Source organism: Polypterus senegalus, chromosome 8 (genome assembly GCF_016835505.1).
Source record: "Polypterus senegalus isolate Bchr_013 chromosome 8, ASM1683550v1, whole genome shotgun sequence".
NCBI classification, from domain to species: domain Eukaryota; kingdom Metazoa; phylum Chordata; class Cladistia; order Polypteriformes; family Polypteridae; genus Polypterus; species Polypterus senegalus.
The window spans coordinates 140,778,128-140,793,054 of NC_053161.1; positions in this window are offsets into that span (position 1 = coordinate 140,778,128).

A 14,927-nucleotide genomic window follows, 5' to 3' on the forward strand; every position below is an offset into this window, starting at 1 on the left:
GTGACTAATTATATTGTTTGATGTCAAGATTCTTCACTTTCACGTTTGCTCACCTAGATGCCTATATCATCCGTGTTTTATCCTGTGCTTAAATCGTCTCGTTTTGTGTTGCTTTTCATTGCAGTCATGTCTGATGGCAACTTATTGTAGCACAATTCTCGATGAAATGAAGAAGCCGACAGTCAGTGACATTTGGGGGAGCTTTCCGCAGTTTGTCCTTCGGCACTTTGCAATGGTAGTGGCCACGAAGGGCCTGTGCTTGCTTGGACGCTTTTCTCAACGATCAGCGGTTTATCGCGGGCTGCTTTGTCGTTCATAAGCATTCGCTTGCCTTTTTTGGCTGAGCTTCATAAAGATCCTTCGATCTATTCAGATCTCGCAGCGCCGCCTTTTTCTGTTGTATACTTCTGAGTATTTGTATTTATTCTCTTTAAGAATAAAGGTGTCAAAAGCGTACTGGATTCTTTAGAACGATTTTCTTCTGGGGGAATAATTTTTGGTTTCCTAAAGAACCATTTATTTAGCCTGGACACAAAGTACTGTACTGTGAATGTGCCAATAAAAAAGTGTGTGAAATTTGAGCATTGATAAATACAATGTGTCACGAAATATGCCTTTTGTTTCTTATTTAATATTAGCTCATAATATTCCACTTTGACTTTCTCCAAATGATTTGGCAAGCTAACATAACCTTCTGTGTTGTATTATTGCCATCTGCAGCACAGACCCCATTATTCTTTCCCTGGATTGATTTCTTCTGTAGTACTAGGATGCTGTACTGTGTTAACCACTATGGATGTAGTGAGAAGTTAAGCAAAATGACACTGTTGCTTCACCCTGTGACTCTTTCTATGTTATGCTGTAAATTATCTTGATTGACATCAGTTCTCTATAGTCTTTATTATTACTGAAAGGTTTTCCGTTTTGATTGAATTTTTATCTATTAATGTTTGACAGTTGTTGTTTTTTGCAAGACAAAGTTTGTTTGTTTTTTTTGTCCCAAATTTTATGCTTCCCAATATAACAAATGCTGATTAAGTCCACAATGTCCTAACTGAAGTCTATTAATTATTACCTTCTCTCCTTGAGTGGCTGTTATATTGTATCATTCACTTTTATGTAAATATAAGTGCCTTTCCGTAGTACTGTATTGTCATACTATTTGTCACTTATTTATAATTTTTTAATCAAATTTAATTTTTTTCTTCCAAAGGTAATTCTGAATCTACAGTCTCTACAACTGATAAGCTCATTCATTACCTGTTACATCCACAGGTGTAAAATAGCGAATTACGAGTACTTGGTTAATTTACTTAATTACTTTTTTTCAGTTCTTTGTTCTTTAAGTGAGTAAATTTCATTTAGGGCTACTTTTAATTTAACCTCTCAAAATTGTTAGGTCAAATAGCCTACCTTCTACTGTATGACATTTTCCAGCAAGTCCTTGTTACTGATTCCACAAACCAAACTGTTTATGAAGTAATAAAGGAGACAACCTATCGGTGTGCGGTCAACTTAGGTTATAGTTCGGCATTGCTCAGATACAGCCAACAGAATACTGTATATCATTCAGAAATAAAAGCACAATAACGCACCTTCCACTGTTCATTTGGTAGGTCATTTCCTATCCTTCCTGCTGGCTGTTGAGACATGGAAACTGAAAGTGCACTTTCCTATGGTTGTATATGAAAACATCAGCTAAAGAAACTAGGGATGCACCGAATGTTCGGCAACCAAAATTATTCGGCCGAAAATAGCCAAAAAAAGCACTTTCGTGTTTTGCCGAATAAGTAAAAAGGGCGAATAAATTTTGCTGAACAATGACGTTTTTAATGACGCGATCAAATAGTAACCCGCGTAGAGTGAGAGGCGCGCGCTTTATGCAGCAAAAATGTCAGCAGTGTGGAAGCACTTTAAAGCGTCAGAGAAAGAGGCAAAAACGGCCGTTAGCAGACACTGTTCGGCTGAATTGTCCAGAGGGGGTGCATCTGCAAAAATGTACAGCACTTCAAGTTTAATTTATCACTTAAAATCAAGACATCCCGAACATCATGCAGAGTACGAGAAAGACACGGCGGCGGCTACGGCAACAGCAGCAGCGAAAAGGAAAGTAGCTCCTCCCAGTCCTAGGACACCCACTCCATCTGTGGCTGACTTCTTTGAAAAGGCAAAAAAGTTTGCCAATGACAGTGCCAAAGCTAAAGGTATTACTAAAAGGATAATGGAATTCATCGCATTGGATGATCAACCATTCTCTGTTGTGGAGGATGTTGGATTTCGCAGGCTTATAGACCATATTGAGCCCCGTTACACCATGCCTAGTAGACGGCATTTCTCAGACGTGTGTTTACCTGAGATGTATAACGTCGTTTCAACTCACGTCCATGAGCTCTTGGCTACAGATATTGCAGCCCTCAGCTTCACGACTGATATTTGGAGCTTGGATGTGAGACCCACCAGTATGCCGAGTTTAACTGCACAGTGGATCGACACAGATTTCAAGCTACAAAAGATTGTGCTTCACTCACAAGAGTTTAGAGGGTCTCATACAGCTTTAGCCATATCCGAGGCGTTCGCCAACATGTTTGACACTTGGCGTATCGACCGATCTAAAGTGCATGCGGTAGTCAGTGACAACGCAAGAAATATGGCTAAAGCCATGGAAGATAGTGATCTGAAAGGCATACGGTGTATGGCACACACAATTCAACTGGCGGTCAATGAGGGATTGTTGAGTCAGCGCAGTATAGCAGATGTGATAGCGATAGGCAGGAAAATTGTTGGCCATTTTAAACATTCACCGCTTGCCTATGCGCGCCTACAATCTATCCAAGAACAGTTCAGAACGCCACAAAAACGTTTCCAACAAGATGTGAGCACAAGGTGGAACAGCACATATTACAGCATACATAACAGATCATGACCTGCCCGCGACATTCACCGCATACCAGTGGGTGTTAATCGAGAACGTTCTCTCTCTTCTCTTGAGCAGATAACAAAGAGATAAGCTCATCTGATGCATCTGTGGCAGACGTCATACCTTTACTTGCAGCACTAAAGCGTCTTTTAAACAAAGAGGCTGAAACAGACTACGGAGTTAAAACAACTAAAAGTGTGCTCTTGGAAGCTGTCAGCACACGATTTAGTCAGGCGGACTCAGAACCCCTGTACTGCATCGCGACTGTGCTTGATCCACGATATAAAGATCATTACTTGGATGTGGGGAAAAGCTGCGAACACGAGAAATGATCCAGGCCGAGTTGGATTTGGGAAAGCCGCTAGGTGATGGAGACGGTCAGGTGATGCACAGCGCAGGAGATGAAAATAGCTCAGAGTAAACGGGCTCATACTACAGATGAGCCGGCACAGTCTCGCTGTCTGACATGTTCGATGAGATCCTCCAAGAGAATAACCCATTTGCAAGACAGAGGACAAGCTCAACCGCTCAACGGTTAGATGGTTATCTCTCAGAAGTCCCCATCCCCAGGAGCAATAGCCCTCTCGAATTTTGGAGGACCAATCAAGGCCGCTTTCCGACCTGGCAGATGGCACGCAGGTAGGCTACTTCTATGGGAAATTAATTTAAGATTTTATTTATATTTTGGATTATGGTAACACTTTATAAGTAGTTTATATTTTTAACATTAACTAACAATGAAAAACCCTTATTAAAAGCATTTATTAATCTTAATGTTAACATTTACTAATACAGTATTAAAACTAAGTATCACATTTTTAATTTTTGAATTAAAAAGTATCAAAAGTGGTAGGCCTATTTGTTAAAATTGTTAATGCACTTATACTAACATGAACTAAATATTTTTTATTATCTTACATTAACGAAGATTAATAAATACCATAACAAATGTATTGCTCAAATGTTAGTTAATGCAATAATGTTAATAAAAGGAAAAATTGTAAAGTGTTACTACCTATATTTTATATTATGTATTTTGTAAAAATTTAACTATTTTCAGTGTAGTAAAATAGTAGGCCTACACTGGGTTTCAACCATTTCATTATCTTGAAGACATTGTTTGTTTTGAAATGAGCAACTGTCAGAAAACTGCAATAAAAATTTCAACTATTCTGCAGGTACTTGTCTGCTCCATGCACAAGCACCGACAGCAGAGACTGTTTAGTGCTGCATCTCATGTCATCGATGAGAAGAGGAACCGACTTTCATGTGAGAAAGCAGAGAAGCTACTTTTCATAAAGAAGAACCTGCCACTTTTCCTGAAGAAGTAGGCTAAGTAGGCTTATGTCTAGGACAGTTATTCATTTGTTGTGGGTTCATCCACATTTTTTGCACTATTCAATGCACATTTGTTGTTGTAGACATACAGAGTTACATTCTTTCAGCAGTCAGTTATAGGCCTAACATAGGCTATTCAAGAAGGGGGGCTTCAAAGATGCCAAATAAAAATGTTTTTTTTATTTTACTAATTTATTTATTTTAAGTTACATTGTGCTTTGTTTGTATAATATCTGCTGGAATGTTAAAAAAAATGTTCAGTGTTAAATAAATATTTTGAAATTGTATTTTTCTTATTTGATTTATTTCTCTGAAAAGCAACACAAAATAGTAAAAGGCAAATTTTTACTGTTTAATTATTGTAATGGTGGAAAAATTGCCAAAATAAATGGAAAAAAATGCGAAACACCACGCTTGGTATTCGGCCTTCGGCCAAGCATTTCATTATTATTCGGCTTCGGCTTCGGCCAAGAATTTCATTTCGGTGCATCCCTAAAAGAAACATCTGCTTTTTGGAATTCAAATTTAATGAAGGCCATTGACATAATCATTTTTTCCCTTCTTAAGCTCTTGTATCAGGTTAGGTCAGTTTGGGGAGAATTCACCGCCACAGCCACCACACAATTAAACAGCTCAGGATCCCAGCTGGCAAACCTCCAGGCAGACACAAGTAGTAATACAGTAATCCCTCGCTATATCGCGCTTCGACTTTCGCGGCTTCGCTTCATCGCGGATTTTAAATGTAAGCACATCTAAATATATATCACGGATTTTTCGCTGGTTCGCGGATTTCTGCAGACAATGGGTCTTTTAATTTAGGTTACACACTTCCTCAGTTTGTTTGCCCAGTTGATTTCATACAAGGGACGCTATTGGCGGATGGCTTAGAAGCTACCCAATCAGAGCATGTATTACATATTAACTAAAACTCCTCAATGCTATAAGATATGCATCCCGCGAGCTCGATTGTTTGCTTGTCTCTGATTCTCTCTCACCCTCTCTGACGCTCCCTGCGCCTGACGGAGGAGATGTGAGCAGAGGGCTGTTTGCACAGAGGCTGTTTGCTTAGAAGATACTGACGCCCCTAAAAATGCGCGCAAACTTAAAAGCACACGTATTGATTTTTGATTGTTTGCTTTTCTTTGCGAGCGATCTCTCTCTCTCTGAAATTCTCTGCTCCTGAAGAGAAGAAGATCTATTTGCATTCTTTTAATTGTGAGAAAGAACTGTCATCTCTGTCTTGTCATGGAGCACAGTTTAAACTTTTGACTAAAATGTGTTATTTCATGTCTAGAGGGCTCTAATAATGTTAACATTGTGGGAGAGTTTATAAGGGCTTAAAATATATAAAAATAACCATACAAACATATGGTTTCTACTTCGCAGATTTTCATCTATCGCGGGGGGTTCTGGAACGCAACCCCCGCGATCGAGGAGGGATTACTGTATGTCAGGGTGCTTCTGTCAAAATTTAATTGAATTTGATTGATGAGATTAAACCCCGCCCCTTTTTAATTGATGACCGGAAGTCCCATCCCCACCAACCATCTGTTGTTTGTTGACCTTTGATGACCTTTATCCGGCCATCTCTTTTCCCCAGGAAACTGTCAAGGGCAATTTGATGGATGCTCCCACCCTCCTTGAACCCCCACCACCCCGCCCCAAACCCCCCTGCTTGGCCACCTGCCCTGAACCATCTCGGTAGGGCAAGTCCAGATATGCCCAAGGGCTGCCTAGGCACCCGCCCCCCCCTTGAACCCATCACCACCCTAACCACTTCCCAGCCCCCTTCTTCCTAAGACAAGTTCAGGCATGTTGCAGCAGGACCCTGTACAAGTTCAGGCATGTTCCTATCCATGCCCAGACACCCCCACCTGTTGGCTAGACCCCTTCTTCAGAGGACATACACACACATGCTCCGGCCGGACCGATCTAACTTGTCGCCGTTCCTGCCAATATTGCTTTGGGTAAGAATCCTTGTACCTATGTAACTATTATTTTTAAAATATCTAAACTTTATCATTTGTAAGCCACTTCTTTTTAATCTAAGCTCACTTACAGATCCAGCCTTTTCAATCTCACAGAAAGACAAGCAGTTCAGCTTTTAGCAGGCTTGTGCGTGTAGTTCAAAGCACACTGAAATACAAGCTGTCCGGCTCTCTCTGTCTACACAGAGACTCTCAGAGCAAACATCCCCCCTGCGTGCACCCACGAGCTGCCCAGTGCCAAAGCTCTACGTGTATGTACAGGCAAGGGCACGTAGTTCGAAGCACACAGAAAGGATCTCTCTCTCTCTCTCTCGCTGTTCACACCGAGCCCGGAGCGTAGCTAGAGCCGTCAGTGCAGGCCATATGCTCGGAGCTGTGTGTAAGTTCCCCCATCCACTAACCCAGGCACAGAAGCATGTGATGGTCTTAACACAACTGCCAAAACCCCTCCTCCCCAGCCCACATGTTTGTCAACAACTGGGTGTAATACCCACCTTCTTCCATTCCCAAGACGCATGGGTCTAAAAAAGTTAAAGGCTTTCATGATAACGTGTAAAACACGAGATAAATAGCGCGATATAAGCCCCTCATACACGCACACCGTTAAATAAGATGCAGCAGAACCCTTTTAAATTACGTTTGAGACGTCTAAATGCTATATGAATTAATATATTTATAATTTGTATTAAAATCGATCTAAAACAAACCCCTATTCTATCCAATAACAACCATTTTAATCCTCCCCTCATGAAGAAATCCAATCAATTAAAATCAAATGCAATTAAATTTTGACAGAAGCACCCTGACATATTATACTGACACAAAAAATGACCATCTTATCTGCCGCAGCCATGTGTTACGTGAGCATCCCCTAGGCCTGGTCCAGCAACTTGGGTTCTTAGCAATGAGGGTCCTGTGAGACAGGTCACCCTCAGGGAATTATGCCACCTGGCTGTAGTGCCGTAACTGAAGCTTCTGGACTTCATGAGCAAGCTCTTGTATGGAGCCACAGAAATCCCAAAACGCAGTGTCTTTTTAATCTTGTGCAAACAGGATTTTATGGGCACAAGTAATATCTTGAGAGCACAAGTTATATATTTTCCAAACAAATCTGTATGTTGTATACACAAGATATTTTGATGAATTCTTGGGACCTCAGTTATTGAAATGCTAGAGTGAACATTCAGCTGCCCGCATCATTACTAGAACCCCCTCTATTCACCATATTGCTCCCGTTTTGCAGCAGCTTCATTGGCTTCCAGTTCAGTTCTGAATTCAATTAAAAATTCTCCTACTAACTTTTAAAGCTATCCAGAACGTTGCCCCACCATATCTGTCTGACCTCCTCCATGTTGCCATTCCCTCCTGTACCCTCAGATCCTCTTCCTCCATCCACTTGACTGTCCCCTTTGTCCGTCTTACCACTATGTGGAGCACAGCATTCAGTTGCTCTGCTCCCCAGCTTTAGATCTCACTACCACCTGAGCTTAGAAATATTGAATCATTTTCACTTTTCAAATCTAAACTTAAAACTCATTTGTTTAAGGCTGCTTTTTCTCTTTGATTACAATTGCTCTGTCTGATTTTAACTTCTGTATTTTACTTTTGTTTATAATCTGTGTTTTGTCTTTGTTCGGTGTCCTTGAGTGTTTAGAAAGGCGCCTACAAATAAATAAAATGTATTATTATTATTATTATTATTATTATTATAACATAGGCTATAAAAGTTGCTGGTTAACTAAAGAAGACTGACGTGAGGTTCCAGTGTAATCTTGTGGCCTGTGATGGGTCTTGCTGTCCCTTGTTATGTGAGAGCTAATAAAAAAGGTGTCCGCGTTCCTTTAAGCAGAGAGAAGTATTTTTGATGCTACTTTATGGTATTTGAGCCAAGGGAAAACTAACAGAATGCTGCCCTGCCAACCAGGACTTAAGAGAGCTATAATGACTAAGAAAATATAGGTGGCTCATTAATCAAATTCTAACAAATCATTTAATTTGTCACATGTAAATTATACATACAGTACAATGTGAAGGGAAATGCTTGCTTGACAGAAGATCAATTGTGTGCGTGTGTGTATATATATAATATATAAACAAACACTCACTATAATATACAGGTGCTGGTCATAAAATTAGAATATCATGACAAAGTTGATTTATTTCAGTAATTCCATTCAAAAAGTGAAACTTGTATATTAGATTCATTCAGTACACACAGACTGATGTATTTTAAATGTTTATTTCTTTTAATTTTGATGATTATAACTGACAACTAATGAAAGACCCAAATTCAGTATCTCAGAAAATTAGAATATCAATTAAGACCAATGCAAAAAAAGGATTTTTAGAAATGTTGGCCAACTGAAAGGTATGAACATGAAAAGTATGAGCATGTACAGCACTCAGCAATGCGGCGTGGCATGGAGTCGATCAGTCTGTGGCACTGCTCAGGTGTTATGAGAGCCCATGTTGCTCTGATAATGGCCTTCAGCTCTTCTGAATTGTTGGGTCTGGAGTATTGCATCTTCCTCTTCACAATACCCCACAGATTTTCTATGAGGTTAAGGTCAGGCGAGTTTGCTGCCCAATTAAGAACAGGGATACCATGGTTCTTAAACCAGGTACTGGTAGCTTTGGCACTGTGTGAAGGTGCCAGGTCCTGTTGGAAAATGAAATCTGCATCTCCTTAAAGTTTGTCAGCAGCAGGAAGCATGAAGTGCTCTAAAAGTTCCTGTTAGACGGCTGCGTTGACCTTGGACCTCAGAAAACACAATGGACCAACACCAGCAGATGACATGGCACCCCAAACCATCACTGACTGTGGAAACTTTACACTGGACCTCAAGCAACATGGATTCTGTGCCTCTCCTCTCTTCCTCCAGACTCTGGGACCTTGATTTCCAAAGGAAATGCAAAATTTACTTTCATCAGAGAACATAACTTTGGACCACTCAGCAGCAGTTTTGCCTTTAGCCCTGGCGAGACGCTTCTGACGCTGTCTCTTGTTCAAGAGTGGCTTGACACAAGGAATGCGACAGCTGAAACCCATGTCTTGCATACGTTTGTGCGTGGTGGTTCTTGAAGCACTGACTCCAGCTGCAGTCCACTCTTTGTGAATCTCCCCCACAGTTTTGAATGGGTTTTGCTTCACAATCCTCTCCAGGGTGCGGTTATCCCTATTGCTTGTACACTTTTTCCTACCACATCTTGTCCTTCCCTTCCTCTCTATTAATATGCTTGGACACAGAGCTCTGTGAACAGCCAGCCTCTTTAGCAATGACCTTTTGTGTTTTGCCCTCCTTGTGCAAGGTGTCAATGGCCGTCTTTTGGACAACTGTCAAGTCAGCAGTCTTCCCCATGATTGTGTAGCCTACAGAACTAGACTGAGAGACCATTTCAAGGCTTTTGCAGGTGTTTTGAGTTAATTAGCTGATTAGAGTGTGGCACCAGGTGTCTTCAATATTGAACCTTTTCACAATATTCTAATTTTCTGAGATACTGAATTTGGGACTTTCATTAGTTGTCAGTTATAATCATCAAAATTAAAAGAAATAAACATTTGAAATACATCAGTCTGTGTGTAATGAATGAATCTAATATACAAGTTTCACTTTTTGAATGGAATTACTGAAATAAATCAACTTTGTCATGATATTCTAATTTTATGACCGGTACCTGTATATATGTAAATCGGGACTTACATTGATCACACTTGGAGGGCTGCAGTGGCTGCTGGTTTTTTTTTACAACCCACTTCCTTAATTAGAAAACAATCTTTGCCAAAAGCAGGTCTTTTTTGATATCAAGACTTGTTGGTGTTTTAACTCTGCAAGGTCAAGTTATTTCTACGATTCACGATTTTATTTCCTTTCTAATGATATATATATTTTTTTGTTCTTTATTTCTCCTTATACAATTTCTTGCATTAGGAATTTAATCATTTTCGCATACCCCTTGGGGTCAGGGCGCAGGGTCAGCCATTGTACAACACCCCTGGATCAATTGAAGGTTAAGGGTCTTGCTCAAGGGCCCAGCTGAGTAGGATCTCTTTTGGCAGTGACGGGGATTCAAACTGGCAACCTTCAGGATACCAGCGCAGATCCTTAGCCTCAGAGCCACCGCTCCAACTTAAATCATCCAAATGATTTCAAGCCTAAACCGGATGAGTAATTTTAAGTTATTCACTTTCGCTTTAGTTTCCTTCCGAATTCTTTATTTAATCAAGTAGTGCATGATGCATAAACATGGGTGGAAATGGAAACAAGCTGGATGGAGAACTACTGGTTCCTTTTTGTTATTTGTATCTTATTGCTAATAAGGAGCAGTTAAAATAATGAAAACAGCTGTTTAAGATTAAAATAAGCAATTAAAAGTTCAAAATCTTAACAAGTGAGACAACAAAAATGAAGCACAAAAATGTCACTTGAGTAATAAGAGCTTTCTCATGAAGCAATTGGGTTGGAAGAAAATCTGCGGCCACTGCGGCTCTCCAGGACCAATGTTGCTCACCCTGGATTTAAAAGGTCTGAGTCTTAGATGGAAAATCAATTAAATATCAATATACATAAATAAACAGAAATGAATATTCTAGTTTGGTGTGTAAGGGTGAACTTTGAGCAGTGATATATTTTGTCTCGGTATTTGGATATTAATTATTGGATAATTACTACACATTTCTTATTCTGTCATCAACTGGATTGCGAAGTGTGTGACTTTTACTTTCCCTAAGCTGTCCTTTTTATGAGTCCCTTCCGTGATTCAGGAGAGAGTGTTAACATTTAACAGAATTGACCCATGCTTAGTGTATTTTTCAGTAGAACATTGAGAGTCCAATTTGCATTTGCTGTTTAATAATTCAAGTTCCATGCAACATAATAAAAGTATAATATTCACACAAGTTGGATTAATGCATTATGTGTGTGGAAAATATTATTCTGTAGGATTTAAATGGTCTATAGAGGTGCATTAAAAATATACATATATATTCAGAGACAACCAACTGGTATACATCTGATTATGCCTTGAGATTAATTGTGGTAGTTCTATAGTTTACATGAGTGCATGAGCAGGTAATTTAAGGGTAACATTGGGTGCTGAGGGTGGCGCTGCTGCCTCGCAGTTAGGAGACCCGGGTTCGCTTCCCAGGTCCTCACTGCGTGGAGTTTGCATGTTCTCCCCGTGTCTGCGTGGGTTTCCTTCGGGTACTCCGGTTTCCTCCCACAGTCCAAAAACATGCAGGTTAGGTGGATTGGTGATCCTAAATTGTCCCTAGTGTGTATGTGTGTGTGCCCTGTGGTGGGCTGGTGCCCTGCCTGGGGTTTATTTCCTGCCTTGTGCCCTGTGTTGGCTGGGATTGGCTCCAGCAGACTCCTGTGACCCTGTGTTAGGATATAGCGGGTTGGATAATGGATGGATGGATTGGGTGCTGAAGTGAACAAAGGAAAGCACAGTTTTCATTCAAGAGAATTGTTAATGAAGGTAAGCAATATTTGTCATCACTATTTAATGTAATAATTGCCCTCCTTCACAAATGCTTCTTTACTTCAGTGAAGTATAATAAACCTAATCTGTGATTTTTCACTTTTCTTAATTTTTTTTGTGTACCTATTCAAGCAATAAGATTGGGGGCTGTTCATTTAATTCTTATTTTTGTATTTTATTTTAATTCTTCTCTCTGAAGTACTGGTGCCTCATCTACTGCTGCTGGCACAGAGTAAGTTAGTGGTGTTGAACTCTGGTCCTGATATAATACTTATCTCTTTATATGCTCATGATTTTTTTTAATGCATATTAATCAACAGTAGTGTAAATATGTCCCTCTATAAGAGTCAGTCAGTCATTTTCTAACCTGCTTGTCCTGAACAGGGTTGCAGGAGTCCGCTGGAGGGCTCAAAGCAAAGAACATTGCATGGCAAACACCCACACATCCACACAAACCAGGCCAATTTCAAATTGCCAATTCACCAGAGCAGCCGTAGGAAACCCACACAGACACGGGGAAGACCTGGGATGCAAACCCTAGTCTCCTTACAGTAAGGCAGCAGCCCTACATTATTCCAATATAACAACTGCTTAGTACATTTTAATAAAAAATATACACATCTTTATAATTTTGAACATTGACCCCCAAAACACAAAAACAAGGAAACAACAACTCACTTAATTAGACTAGGTGTCCAAATAAAAACATAAGTTGGTTAAAACAAAAACCTGCAGCCATTGTGGGTCCCCAGGACTGAGTTGGGAACCACTAATTTGCATCATTGGTGTCGAACCCCAGTCCTGTCGGGCCGCATTGGCTGCAGGTTTTCATTCTAACCATCTTCTTCATTAGTGACCTGTTTTTACCACTAATTACCTTTTTGCTAGTTTTAAGTAACTTGACTCAGGGCCCTTTGTTGTTTTTTCCTTTGTCCTTAATTAGCCGCTAAACAATAATGAGACACAAAACAAGTCGCCACATGACCAGCTCACCTGTGCCCATCACACAATACCTAAAATTAAAGAACGGTGAAGGTCTCGGTAAGGTTGATCTCTCAGGTCACCAAAACATTTTGATGGTGTTCTTGGAAAAAACAGAAAAATCAACACATCTGCTGTGCCAGAATGAGAGCAGCAACAAGCCGTGGAATTAAATTATGGTTTTAATAACAGCAAGAATCGGCTTCTTGTTAAGAAACTACTTGGAGTGAAATTGGTTGGAGTTTGAAGCCCTAATTTAGCTGGTCATCTGTTGGCTTGTTTCATGTCTTATTTCTATTTGGCTGTCATTTAATGAAGAAAAGAATCAATTCAGAAGACTGAATCCTTGAAAACAGGGCTATTAAATTGAAGGGAGAAGAAATTAATTAGCAGTGAAAACTGCTGTCTGATTAGAAAAAGGGTTAGAATGAAAACCTGCTGCCACTGCAGCCCTCTAAGCCTGGGGTTCGACACCAATGATGCAAATTAGTGGTTCCCAACTCAGTCCTGGGGACCCACAATGGCTGCAGGTTTTTGTTTTAACCAACTTATGTTTTTATTTGGACACCTAGTCTAATTAAGTGAGTTGTTGTTTCCTTGTTTTTGTGTTTTGGGGGTCAATGTTCAAAATTATAAAAATGTGTATATTTTTTATTAAAATGTACTAAGCAGTTGTTATATTGGAATAATGTAGGGCTGCTGCCTTACTGTAAGGAGACTAGGGTTTGCATCCCAGGTCTTCCCCGTGTCTGTGTGGGTTTCCTACGGCTGCTCTGGTGAATTGGCAATTTGAAATTGGCCTGGTTTGTGTGGATGTGTGGGTGTTTGCCATGCAATGTTCTTTGCTTTGAGCCCTCCAGCAGACTCCTGCAACCCTGTTCAGGACAAAGCAGGTTAGAAAATGACTGACTGACTCTTATAGAGGGACATATTTACACTACTGTTGATTAATATGCATTTAAAAAAAATCATGAGCACATAAAGAGATAAGTATTATACTTTATTAAGTACAAGCACTGTAAGGGTTAAACTGGAAAAGGCCTGTATATTTTTATGTACCTGAATAAGCTGGAAACCACGAATATATCATAAGTCAAAGGTCAGGTGTGTACATAAGGATTGGGAGAGTGAATTCCTCTCTTCCAGATAAGAAATGTGAACTTGAGGTTGGAAATATTAGTGGCAACCACTGAACTGGTACTATATAAGTGTATATGATGTACAGGGAAAGATGCTACACCCATTTAGCTGGGAAATACTGGTAGAACCAGTTGGAGGCAAGAGGGTGGAGACAGAGACATATGTTTTGGGAGATAAGAATTCTGTTTTGCTCATCATTGGGTGCTCATTTCACTTGATTTGAGTCTGTGTGTGCATCACGGATTAAAGTCTGATTCTGTTGCCTTCCAGAGACTCTGTGTAACTTCTTTTGAAGACTGGATGCCGTACCTCTGCCACAACACTTTCAGCTGTCAAAGCAGAGAGGACGGGCTCTCACGAGTACAGTTATTTTGACTGGTGATCATCCACACAGTGGACATACTGCTTAATTTGAATTTGGAATCTTCTGGGTCATGTTCATGCTCCAAGTTGTGACTGTGTGGGAGGTATTTTCTGCAAAAAAGGAAATGAAAATTAAAATTATAAAATGAAAATGCAATCTCTCTTTTGCAGTTCAATTTTCTGTCTATATGTGCAAGAATGCTGCAAAAATGAATATGAAAAAACACAATTTGCAATTTCTTTTTCAAAGTCTATGCGAAGAATGTTGAAAAAATTAAAAATAAAATGAAATAACGGTATTTACAATTTCATTTTTCAGCCTGAACAGCAATGAAGCTGAATAAATGAAAAGTAAAATGCAAATAAACATGGCGCTACCTGCCGCTCACTGCACTTTCAAGTTCTCAATGTGCATATAGTGCAGGTCAAGGGGTGGGGCTTTGCACCTCGATTTCCCAGAATTCTTTGTCCTTCGGCTGCAGCCATTTCGATCGATAGAATCATAGACATATATAGATAGATGCTGCATTCATTGTGTTTCCCAGTCGACACAATACGTCAGCGAGTCCGCCATATTGTGAGTGGCAAAAGTGCCATTTAAACGAATACAGGTAGACGTGGAACCCGGGTTTTCTGATGAATAAACAATAATGTTTAAAACAGTATCGTTTACATACAACAGATTTTGGCGAATCATTTAAATGCAATTATTTATATCA